Here is a 10,967-nt window from a genome sequence, read left to right on the forward strand (position 1 = left end):
AGTGACCTGTGCTCACACACAGGCTTCTTGGTGGCGGCAGCAGCAGCCTTAGCGTCTCATGCCCGTCTCTGGGTTCTGCGCTTTCATCCGCGGTTCACGCCCGTCTCTGGAGCTCCTTTAAGCAGCGCTCTTAATCCCCGCAGCAGGAAACAAAGAGGGAAGAAAAAAATCTCTTGCCTCTTCGGCAGCTCCAGACTTTTCCCCAGACTCCCTCCAGGCCAGCCGTGGCGCACTAAATCCTTGCAGGCTGTGTTCACGCAGCCAAACCCAGTCCTCTCCCTGCGCTCCGACCAAAGCCCGAGCCTCAGCTCCCAGCCCCACCCAGCCCGGTGGGGGAGAAGACAAACCTCTCGGGCTGGTTAGTGCCAGTCGGCACCGATCTGTGCGGGAATCTCTCCACTTTGCCCCGCGCACCCCTGTTGCTGTGCTCTCCTCCGTGGCTCCGAAGGTTTCCCCCTCCACCACCCACAGTCTCTGCCCTCGAAGGGGCTTCCTAGTGTGTGGAAACCTCTCCTCCTTCACAGCTCCCTCCCACTGGTGCAGGTCCCGTTCCTATCCTTTTGTCTCTGTTTATTCTTTTTTCTTGTGCCCTACCCAGGTACGTGGGGGGTTTCTTGCCTTTTGGGAGGTCTGAGGTCTTCTGCCAGCGTTCAGTAGGTGTTCTGTAGGAGTTGTTCCACGTGTAGATGTATTTCTGGTGTATCTGTGGGGAGGAAGGTGATCTCCCCATCTTACCATTCCACCATATTCCCGGAAGCCCTTTGGCAACTTTTAAAAGTGAAAAAGACAACTGCGGTTGAACACAAAAGGAAAAAATGGGACTTCCCTGTTGGCGCAGTGGTTGAGAGTCCTCCTGCCGATGCAGGGGACACGGGTTCGTGCCCCGGTCTGGGTAGATCCCACATGCCGTGGAGTGGCTGGTCCTGTGAGGCATGGCCACTGAGCCTGCGCATTCGGTGCCTGTGCTCCACAATGGGAGAGGTCACAACAGTGAGAGGCCCACGTACTGCAAAAACAAAACAAAACAAAACAAAAAACACTAGAATGGATGAATAGCAGAATAACTGAGGCAGAAGAATGGATAAGTGACCTGGAAGATAAAGTAGTGGAAATAACTACTACAGAGCAGAATAAAGAAAAAACAATGAAAATAACTTAGGACAGTCTCAGAGACCTCTGGGACAACATTAAATTCACTAACATTCGAATTATAGGGGTTCCAGAAGTAGAAGAGAAAAAGAAAGGGACTGAGAAAGTATTTGAAGAGATTATAGTTGAAAACTTCCCTAATGTGGGAAAGGAAATAGTTAATCAACTCTAGGAAGCACAGAGAGTCTCATACAGGATAAATCCAAGGAGAAATACGCCAAGACACGTATTAATCAAACTGCCAAAAATTAAATATAAAGAAAAATTATTGAAAGCAGCAAGGGAAAAGCAAAAATAACATACAAGGGGATCCCAATAAGGTTAACAGCTGATCTTTCAGCAGAAACTTTGCAAGCCAGAAGGGACTGGCAGGACATATTTAAAGTGATGAAGGAAAAAAACCTGCAACCAAGATTACTCTACCCTGCAAGGATCTCATTCAGGTTTGATGGAGAAATGAAAACATTTACAGACAAGCAAAAGCTGAGAGAGTTCAGCACTACCAAACCAGCTTTACAGCAAATGCTACAGGAACTTCTCTAGACAAGAAACACAAGAGAAGGAAAACACCTATAATACCCAACGCAAAACAAGTAAATGGGAATAGGAACATACATATCGATAACTACCTTAAATGTAAACGGATTAAATCCTCCAACCAAAAGACACAGACTGGATGAATGGATACAAAAATAAGACCCATATATATGCTGTCTACAAGAGACCTGCTTCAGACCTAGAGACTCACACAGACTGAAAGTGAACGGATGAAAAAAGATATTCCATGCAAATGGAAATCCAAAAAAAGCTGGAGTAGCAATTGTCATATCACACAAAATAGACTTTAAAATAAAGACTATTAGAAGAGACAAAGAAGGACACTACATAATGATCAAGGGATCGATCCAAGAAGAAGATATAACAATTGTAAATATTTATGCACCCAACATAGGAGCACCTCAATACATAAGGCAAATACTAACAGCCATAAAAGGGGAAATCGACAGTAACACATTGATAGTAGGGGACTTCAACACCCCAGTTTCACTAATGGACAGATCATCCAAAATGAAAATAAATAAGGAAACACAAGCTTTAAATGATACATTGAACAAGATGGACTGAATTGATATTTATAGGACATTCCATCCAAAACAACAGAATACACATTTTTTTCAAGTGCTCATGGAACATTCTCCAGGATAGATCATATCTTGGGTCACAAATCAAGCCTAGGTAAATTTAAGGAAATTGAAATTGTGTCAAGTATCTTTTCCGACCGCAACGCTACGAGAATAGATATCAATTACAGGAGAAGATCTGTAAAAAATACAAGCACATGGAGGCTAAACAATACACTAATTAATAACGAAGTGATCACTGAAGAAATCAAAGAGGAAATCAAAAAATACCGGAAACAAATGACAATGGAGACACTGTGATCTAAAACCTATGGGATGCAGCAAAAGCAGTTTTAAGAGGGAGAGGGAAGTTTATAGCAATACAATCCTACCTTAAGAAACAGGAAACATCTCGAATAAACAACCTAACCTTGCACCTAATGCAATTAGAGAAAGAAGGACAAAAAATACCCCAAAGTTAGCAGAAGGACAGAAATCATAAAGATCAGATCAGAAATAAATGATAAAGAAATGAAGGAAATGATAGCAAAGATCAATAAAACTAAAAGCTGGTCCTTTGAGACGATAAACAAAATTGATAAACCATTAGCTAGACTCATCAAGAAAAAAAGGGAGAAGACTCAAATCAATAGAATTAGAAATGAAAAAGGAGAAGTAACAACTGACACTGCAGCAATACAAAAGATCATGAGAGATTCCTACAAGCAACTCTATGCCAATAAAATGGACAACCTGGAAGACATGGACAAATTCTTAGAAATGCACAACCTGCCAAGAGTGAATCAGGAAGAAATAGAAAATATGAACAGACCAATCACAAGCACTGAAATTGAAACTGTGATTAACAATCTTCCAACAAACCAAAGCCCAGGACCAGATGGCTTCACAGGCAAATTCTATCAAACATTTAGAGAAGAGCTAACACCTATCCTTCTCAAACTCTTCCAAAATATAGCAGAGGAAGGAACACTCCCAAATTCATTCTACGAGGCCACCATCACCTTGATTCCAATACCAGACAAGGATGTCACAAAGAAAGAAAACTACAGGCCAATATCACTGATGATCATAGATGCACAAATCCTCAACAAAATACTAGCAAACACAATCCGACAGCACAGTCAAAGGATCATACACCATGATCAAGTGGGGTTTATTCCAGGAATGCAAGGATTCTTCAATATACACAAATCTATCAATGTGATAAACCATAATAACAAACTGAAGGAGATAAACCATATGATCATTTCAATACATGCAGAGAAAGCTTTTGACAAAATTCAACACCCATTTATGATAAAAACCCTGCAGAAAGTAGGCATAGAGGGAACTTGCCTCAACATAATAAAGGCCATATATGACAAACCCACAGCCAACATCATCCTCAATGGTGAAAAATTGAAACCGTTTCCACTAAGATAAGGAACAAGACAAGGTTGCGCACTGTCACCACTCTTACTCAATATAGTTTTGGAAGTTTTAGCCACAGCAATCAGAGAAGAAAAGGAAATAAAAGGAATCCAAATCGGAAAAGAAGAAATAAAGCTATCACTGTTTGTAGATGACATGATACTGTACATAGAGAATCCTAAAGATGCTACCAGAAAACTACTAGAACTAATCAATGAATTTGGTAAAGTTGCAGGATACAAAATTAATGCACAGAAATCTCTGGCATTCCTATACACTAATGAAGAAACATCTGAAAGTGAAATCAAGAAAACACTCCCATTGACCATTACAACAAAAAGAATAAAATATCTAGGAATAAACCTACCTAAGGAGACATAATACCTGTATGGAGAAAATTATAAGACACTGAGGAAAGAAATTAAAGATGATACAAATAGATGGAGAGATATACCATGTTCATGGATTGGAAAAATCAACATTGTGAAAATGATTCTACTACCCAAAGCAATCTACTGATTCAATGCAATCCCTATCAAACTACCACTGGCATTTTTCACAGAACTAGAACAAAACATTTCACAATTTGTATGGAAACACAAAAGACCCCGAATACCCAAAGCAATCTTGAGAATGAAACACGGAGCTGGAGGAATCAGGCTCCCTGACTTCAGACTATACTACACAGCTACAGTAATCAAGACAGTATGGTACTGGCACAAAAACAGAAAGATAGATCAATGGAACAGGATAGAAAGCCCAGAGATAAACCCACGCACATATGGTCACCTTATCTTTGATAAAGGAGGCAGGAATGTACAGTGGAGAAAGGACAGCCTCTTCAGTAAGTGGTGCTGGGAAAACTGGACAGGTACATGTAAAAGTATGAGATTAGATCACTCCCTAACACCATACACAAAAATAAGCTCAAAATGGATTAAAGACCTACATGTAAGCCCAGAAACTATGAAACTCTTAGAGGAAAACATAGGCAGAACACTCTATGACATAAATCACAGCAAGATCCTTTTTGACCCACCTCCTAGAGAAATGGAAATAAAAATAATCAAATGGGACCTAATGAAACTTCAAAGCTTTTGCACAGCAAAGGAAACCATAAACAAGACCAAAAGACAACCCTCAGAATGCGAGAAAATATTTGCAAATGAAGCAACTGACAAAGGATTAATTTCCAAAATTTACAAGCAGCTCATGCAGCTCAATAACAAAAAAAGAAAACAAGCCAATCCAAAAATGGGCAGAAGATCTAAATAGACATTTCTCCAAAGAAAATATACAGACTGCCAACAAACACATGAAAGAATGCTCAACATCATTAATCATTAGAGAAATACAAATCAAAACTACAATGAGATATCATCTCACACCAGTCAGAATGGCCATCATCAAAAATCTAGAAACAATAAATGCTGGAGAGGGTGTGGAGAAAAGGGAACACTCTTGCACTGCTGGTGGGAATGTGAATTGGTTCAGCCACTATGGAGAACACTATGGAGGTTCCTTAAAAAACTACAAATAGAACTACCATATGACCCAGCAATCCCACTACTGGGCATATGCCCTGAGAAAACCAAAATTCAAAAAGAATCATGTACCAAAATGTTCATTGCAGGCCTATTTTCAATAGGCCGAAGATGGAAACAACCTAAGTGCCCATCATTGGAAAAATGGATAAAGAAGATGTGGCACATATATACAATGGAATATTACTCAGCCATAAAAAGAAACGAAATTGAGCTATTTGTAATGAGGTGGATAGACCTAGAGCCTGTCATACAGAGTGAAGTAAGTCAGAAAGAGAAAGACAAATACCGTATGCTAACACATATATATGGAATTTAAGAAAAAGAAATGTCATGAAGAACCTAGGGGTAAGACAGGAATAAAGACACAGACCTACTGGTGAACGGACTTGAGGATATGGGGAGGGGGAAGGGTGATCTGTGACAAAGCGGGAGAGAGGCATAGACATATATACACTAACAAATGTAAGGTAGATAGCTAGTGGGAAGCAGCCGCATAGCACAGGGATATCAGCTCGGTGCTTTGTGACCGCCTAGAGGGGTGGGATAGGGAGGGTGGGAGAGAGGCAGACGCAAGCGGGAAGAGATATGGGAACATATGTGTGTGTGTAACTGATTCACTTTGTTATAAAGCGGAAACTAACACACCTTTGTAAAGCAATTATACCCCAATAAAGATGTTACCAAAAAAAAAAAAAAGAAAATATATAGGTGAAGTGTAAAAGGGTTGGAATAGATATACCATAACAGTAAAAACAAAACAAAACAACAACAACAAAACTGGAGTGGCTAAGAAAATATCAGAAAAAAATTACATTTTAAGACGAAAATTTTTACTAGCGACAAAGACATTTTAAAATGATACAATGATTATTCCATCTAGAATGCATAATAATTATAAACTTATATGCACCTAACAACAGGACTTCAACATACAATGAAGCAAAATCGGCACAACAGAAAAGAGAAACAGACAGTTCTACAATAATAGTTGGATACTTTAATACCCTTCTTTCAATAGCAGAACAGACAGAAAATCAACAAGAAAATAAAAACCTTGAACAGCATTATCAATCAAGTAGACGTAACAGCCATCTATAAAACATTCCACCCAACAGCATCAGAATATACATTCTTTACAAATGCACATGGATATACTATATGCTAGGCCATAAAACAAATTTCAGTACATTTTAAAGGGCATAAACAATACAGAGAGTGCTCTCAGATGACAACAGAATGCAATAAGAAATCGTTAACAGAAAGAAATTTGTTGAAAATCACAAATGGAAATTAAAGAATATATTCCTAAATAATTCATGGGTCAAGTAAGAACTCATAAGGGGAATTAGAAATAATTTGAGATGAATTAAAATGAAAGTATAACATATGAATACTTGATTGGTCCCACATACTCTTCTGAAAAGCAGAGGGGTTAGACAAAGAGATCTAAATTAATTAAAAAATCATTTATTATTCTGGGAATAAAAAGAACTGGGCTTAGTCTCAGTTTTGCCTTTATCTTTGTGTCTGTTGATTATCTTGGAATAGTCATTACATAGTCAAAATACAGTTGCCAGCTCAGGAATCAAATACTGTCATCTCTAGGGCTACCATAACAAGATACCACAAACTTGTTAGCTTAAAAGAACAGAAATTTATTTTATCACAGCTCTAGAGGCCAGAAGTTCAAACTCAAAGTGTTGAGAGGGTCATGTTCTTTCTGACGCCTCAAGGGGAGGATCCTTCTTTGTCTTAACCAGATTCTGGTGGTGGCCATCAATCACTGGTGTTGGCAGTTTTTTGATTTGCAGCTGCATCTGGTCTCTTTCACTGTTGTCACATGGAATTGTCTCTGTGTGTTTCTGTCTCTGGAAACAATTTGAATAGAAATTTCTATTTTTAAAAAACAAACTGTTGATTATTTTGCTCTATTTAGATACTTCCTATAACCCACACCCACCTCCATTTCCCCATATGTATTTGAGAAGGAAAGAGGAACTCCTCTGAGCTATCATATTGGAAAGAATCAATAATACAATGTTTTACTAGAGATGCCTCTTATCTAAAATATTTGAATTAAATATAAAATCTGGGGAAATTATCGCCCAGTTTCCCTCTTCTAGAGGCATGTTCTAAATGATAGGCAGCAGAATATTTTATACCCATGAGGTTTGCTGACATTATTGATTTGGTCCAGGATCTGTATTTTCTCTCTAAAGAAAACAGTATTCTCTCTTTACTTTCTTTAATATATGTTGGTGTCTTAAATTTATTGTCAGAGAGGATGCTTATAGTTCAAATGATTTGGTTGTATTTCACCAGTATTATTACAAGATAGTCAAACAATGGCTGGGCTCCAGGATAGACCTCGGTCCCTTTGTTCCACTGGGATACTGATCTGAAAGCCACTGTTTTCTTATATTCCAAAGACCAAATAAATAAAACAAATAAATAAACAAACAAAAAGGAAATGAAACTATTTTAAAACCAACTCTCTTTTCTTCCTCATCCATGTTAATTCTCTTCTACCTAAAATTGCTTCCTGGAAGTGATTTCTATGTTTCTTAGAGCTTCTTTATGTATATATCCACACTAATGCATATAAAACTGTGCCTTGTAGATCTTATACTTTTTCCATTTGAATATTTTCTCATGTCATATAGAGTTTATCCATTGTCCTAGATATGCATTTTTCCTGTGTTTTTGAGCATCATAGGAAGATAAATTCTACTCTTGAAAATGTTATCTGGTCACTGAGACACAGAAAGCTATTATTCTTACCAGTTTTCAATAGTGAGTAGATTCTGTAGGGGTGGAATTTTAAGATGTAAGTATACTGTTTTTCTACACTCAAATTCCGTTCCCCTTATCATAGAAATTGACCAGTGAAGTGTGCTGCTGACTTTTCAGAATCCGTGTACATATAATCCATTAGGTTATTAGATATAAGATTGGTCAGAAAAGCATACTGTGAAATGTTGCTTTTATTTAAACTCCCACTATTTTCACTACATGGTTTCAAGATTTTACTTCATTATTGTCCTCTGGTGGTGGGCTCTGTGAACTGCATATTTACGGGTCTGGAGCACATATCTTCCCGGAGGTATACAACTCCTCAGGTACCAGCTAAAGAGTAGATGATAAGAAGCATTCAGATTTATTAAAACTCATTAAGAATATCAGTAGCCTGACTGTTGTTTCTAAAAATATAAAATATTTATCCTTCTGTTGTCAAACAACCGTATTTCATGAAAAGAAGTATAAATCCTTTTTTGCTTGCAATAGAAGAACTATAATTGAAGATATTCTTCATTTGGACCAAATACCTTCTCTGAAAATATAAGTTAAAATAGAAGTTGAAATTTCCAAAATATTCTTTAGGAAATAAAACTCCACATATAATTTCAAATTATAATTTAATTTTACCTTAAATTTAAATATCTATATTGAATTTAATTTAAGGAAGGAAGAAAGAAGAAAAGAAGGAAAGAAAGAAAGGACGGAGGGAGGGAGGGACGGTGGGAGGAAGGAAGGAAGGAAGGGAGGAGGGAAGGAAGGAAAAAGGAAAGAAAGAAAGAAGATAAAGTAAAATAAAGTTATTAAATTAAAAAATACTTATTAAGAAAAAAATTAAGAAAAAAAAAAAAAACGAACGGATAGAACCTTTGGATAAATCGTGGAAGCAAAGCTATACAGACAAAATCTCATACAGAAGCATACACTTACAAACTCACAAAAAGAGGAATAGGGGAAAAAATCATAAGTCTTGCTCTCAAAGTCCACTTCCTCAATTTGGGATGATTCTTTGTCTAAATGAGGGAAGGAAAGAAGGAAGGAAGGAAGGAAGGAAAGAAAAAGAACGAACGAAAGAAAGAAAGAAAGAAAGAAGATAAAGTAGTATAAAATAAAGTTATTAAAATAAAAATAATTATTAAGAAAAAAATTTTTAAAAAAAACAGACGGATAGAACCCTAGGGCAAATGGTGGAAGCAAAGCTATACAGGCAAAATCTCACAGAGAAGCATACACATACACACTCAGAAAAAGAGGTAAAGGGGAAAAAATGATAAATCTTGCTCTCAAAGTCCACCTCCTCAATTTGGGATGATTCGTTGTCTATTCATGTATTCCACAGATGCAGGGTACATCAAGTTGATTGTGGAGCTTTAATCCGCTGCTTCTGAGGCTGCTGGGAGAGATATCCCTTTCTCTTCTTTGTTCTCACAGCTCCCAGGGGCTCAGGTTTGGATTTGGCCCCGCCTCTACATGTAGGTCGCTGGAGGGCGTCTGTTTTTCACTCAGACAAGACGGGGTTAAAGAAGCCGCTGATTCGGGGGCTCTGGCTCTCTCAGGCCGGGGGTGGGAGGGGCACGGAGTGCGGGGCGAGCCTGCGGCGCCAGAGGCTGGCGTGACTTTGCACCAGCCTAGGCTCACCGTGCGTTCTCCCGGGGAAGTTGTCCCTGGATCCCGGGAACCTGGCAGTGGCGGGCTGCACAGGCTCCGCGGAGGCGGGGTGTGGATAGTGACCTGTGCTCGCACACAGGCTTCTTGGTGGCGGCAGCAGCAGCCTTAGCGTCTCATGCCCGTCTCTGGGGTCCGCGCTTTCATCCGCGGTTCGCGCCCGTCTCTGGAGCTCCTTTAAGCAGCGCTCTTAATCCCCTCTCCTCGCGCAGCAGGAAACAAAGAGGGAAGTAAAAGTCTCTTGTGTCTTCGGCAGCTCCAGATCTTTTCCCGGACTCCCCCCCCCCCCCCAGCTAGCTGTGGTGCACTAACCCCTTCAGGCTTTGTTCACTCCACCAACCCTAGTCCTCTCCCTGCGCTCCGACTAAAGCCCGATCCTCAGCTTGCAGCCCCGCCCGCCCCCGCGGCTGAGCAGGCAAACCTCTCGGGCTGGTGAGTGCCAGTTGGCACCTATCCTCACGGGCTTAGTTGCTCCACGGCATGTGGGATCTTCCCGGACCAGGGCTCGATCCCGTCTTCCCTGCACTGGCAGGAAGATTCTTAACCACTGCACCACCAGGGAAGTCCCTAAAGCAATTATTTTTTTAACTCTATGGCTTTAAATAATCCTTGGCTCTGAAATTCCCTGTACCCCTCAGCTACGTAACCACAGGCCCCTCTGCCCTAAATCCTTTTCTTACACTTTGTAGCTTTTTAAGCAACGCCCCTCTTTAGGAAGACATAATCCCTTCTCTGTAGAAAACATGAAAGACCTGAACAAATCAAGATTTCCCCATGGAGAATTCAGCTAGTCCTGTGCTTAGCTCCGAACAAGGAAATCCATGTCTACACCAAGCACGCCATTACCTGGACTAATGCCTGACTTGAATAACAAGCAAATTATTGTGCTTTTAATTGTACCCTGCTGGGTCACAAAGCACGTGTGAGAGAGGAATGTGCCCAGCTTCTGCAGGAGAAACAGGTCAGTCCTCTAATCCTCCTTTTCTGTCACCTTCCCCTCCCCCTTTCCAATCCTTTCTCTTCTCAGCAGAGCAGAGGGACAAAAAAGAGACAGCTAAATTATGTTTAAAATGGAAGAGTCTAAAAGAAGAAAAACGGCGGTCAGTACTGACTTGGGAGAGGATGAATTATCTATCCACAGCCTCTGCAGTGTGGGCCATTTGAGGACAATCAGTGTTCCAACCGGCTTGCTGGAGGGCGATATCTGCGAGCCTAAACCAGGCTTTCTCAGCCTCAGCACGACTGCTGGGTGGGGTTG

At 40.0% G+C, this 10,967-nt stretch overlaps 1 long non-coding RNA gene across 1 annotated transcript; it reads right to left on the reverse strand.

The window, feature by feature from the left end:
• Positions 1 to 8,217: 8,217 nt before the first annotated feature.
• On the reverse strand, positions 8,218 to 9,554 carry LOC137210195 (uncharacterized). Its single transcript, XR_010936328.1, has 2 exons — positions 9,339 to 9,554; positions 8,218 to 8,374 (listed from the first exon to the last, which is right to left on the reverse strand). It is a non-coding gene; the product is annotated as an uncharacterized lncRNA (long non-coding RNA).
• Between the last annotated feature and the right edge of the window lie 1,413 nt (positions 9,555 to 10,967).

Source organism: Pseudorca crassidens, chromosome 17 (assembly GCF_039906515.1).
Source record: "Pseudorca crassidens isolate mPseCra1 chromosome 17, mPseCra1.hap1, whole genome shotgun sequence".
NCBI classification, from domain to species: Eukaryota; Metazoa; Chordata; class Mammalia; order Artiodactyla; family Delphinidae; genus Pseudorca; species Pseudorca crassidens.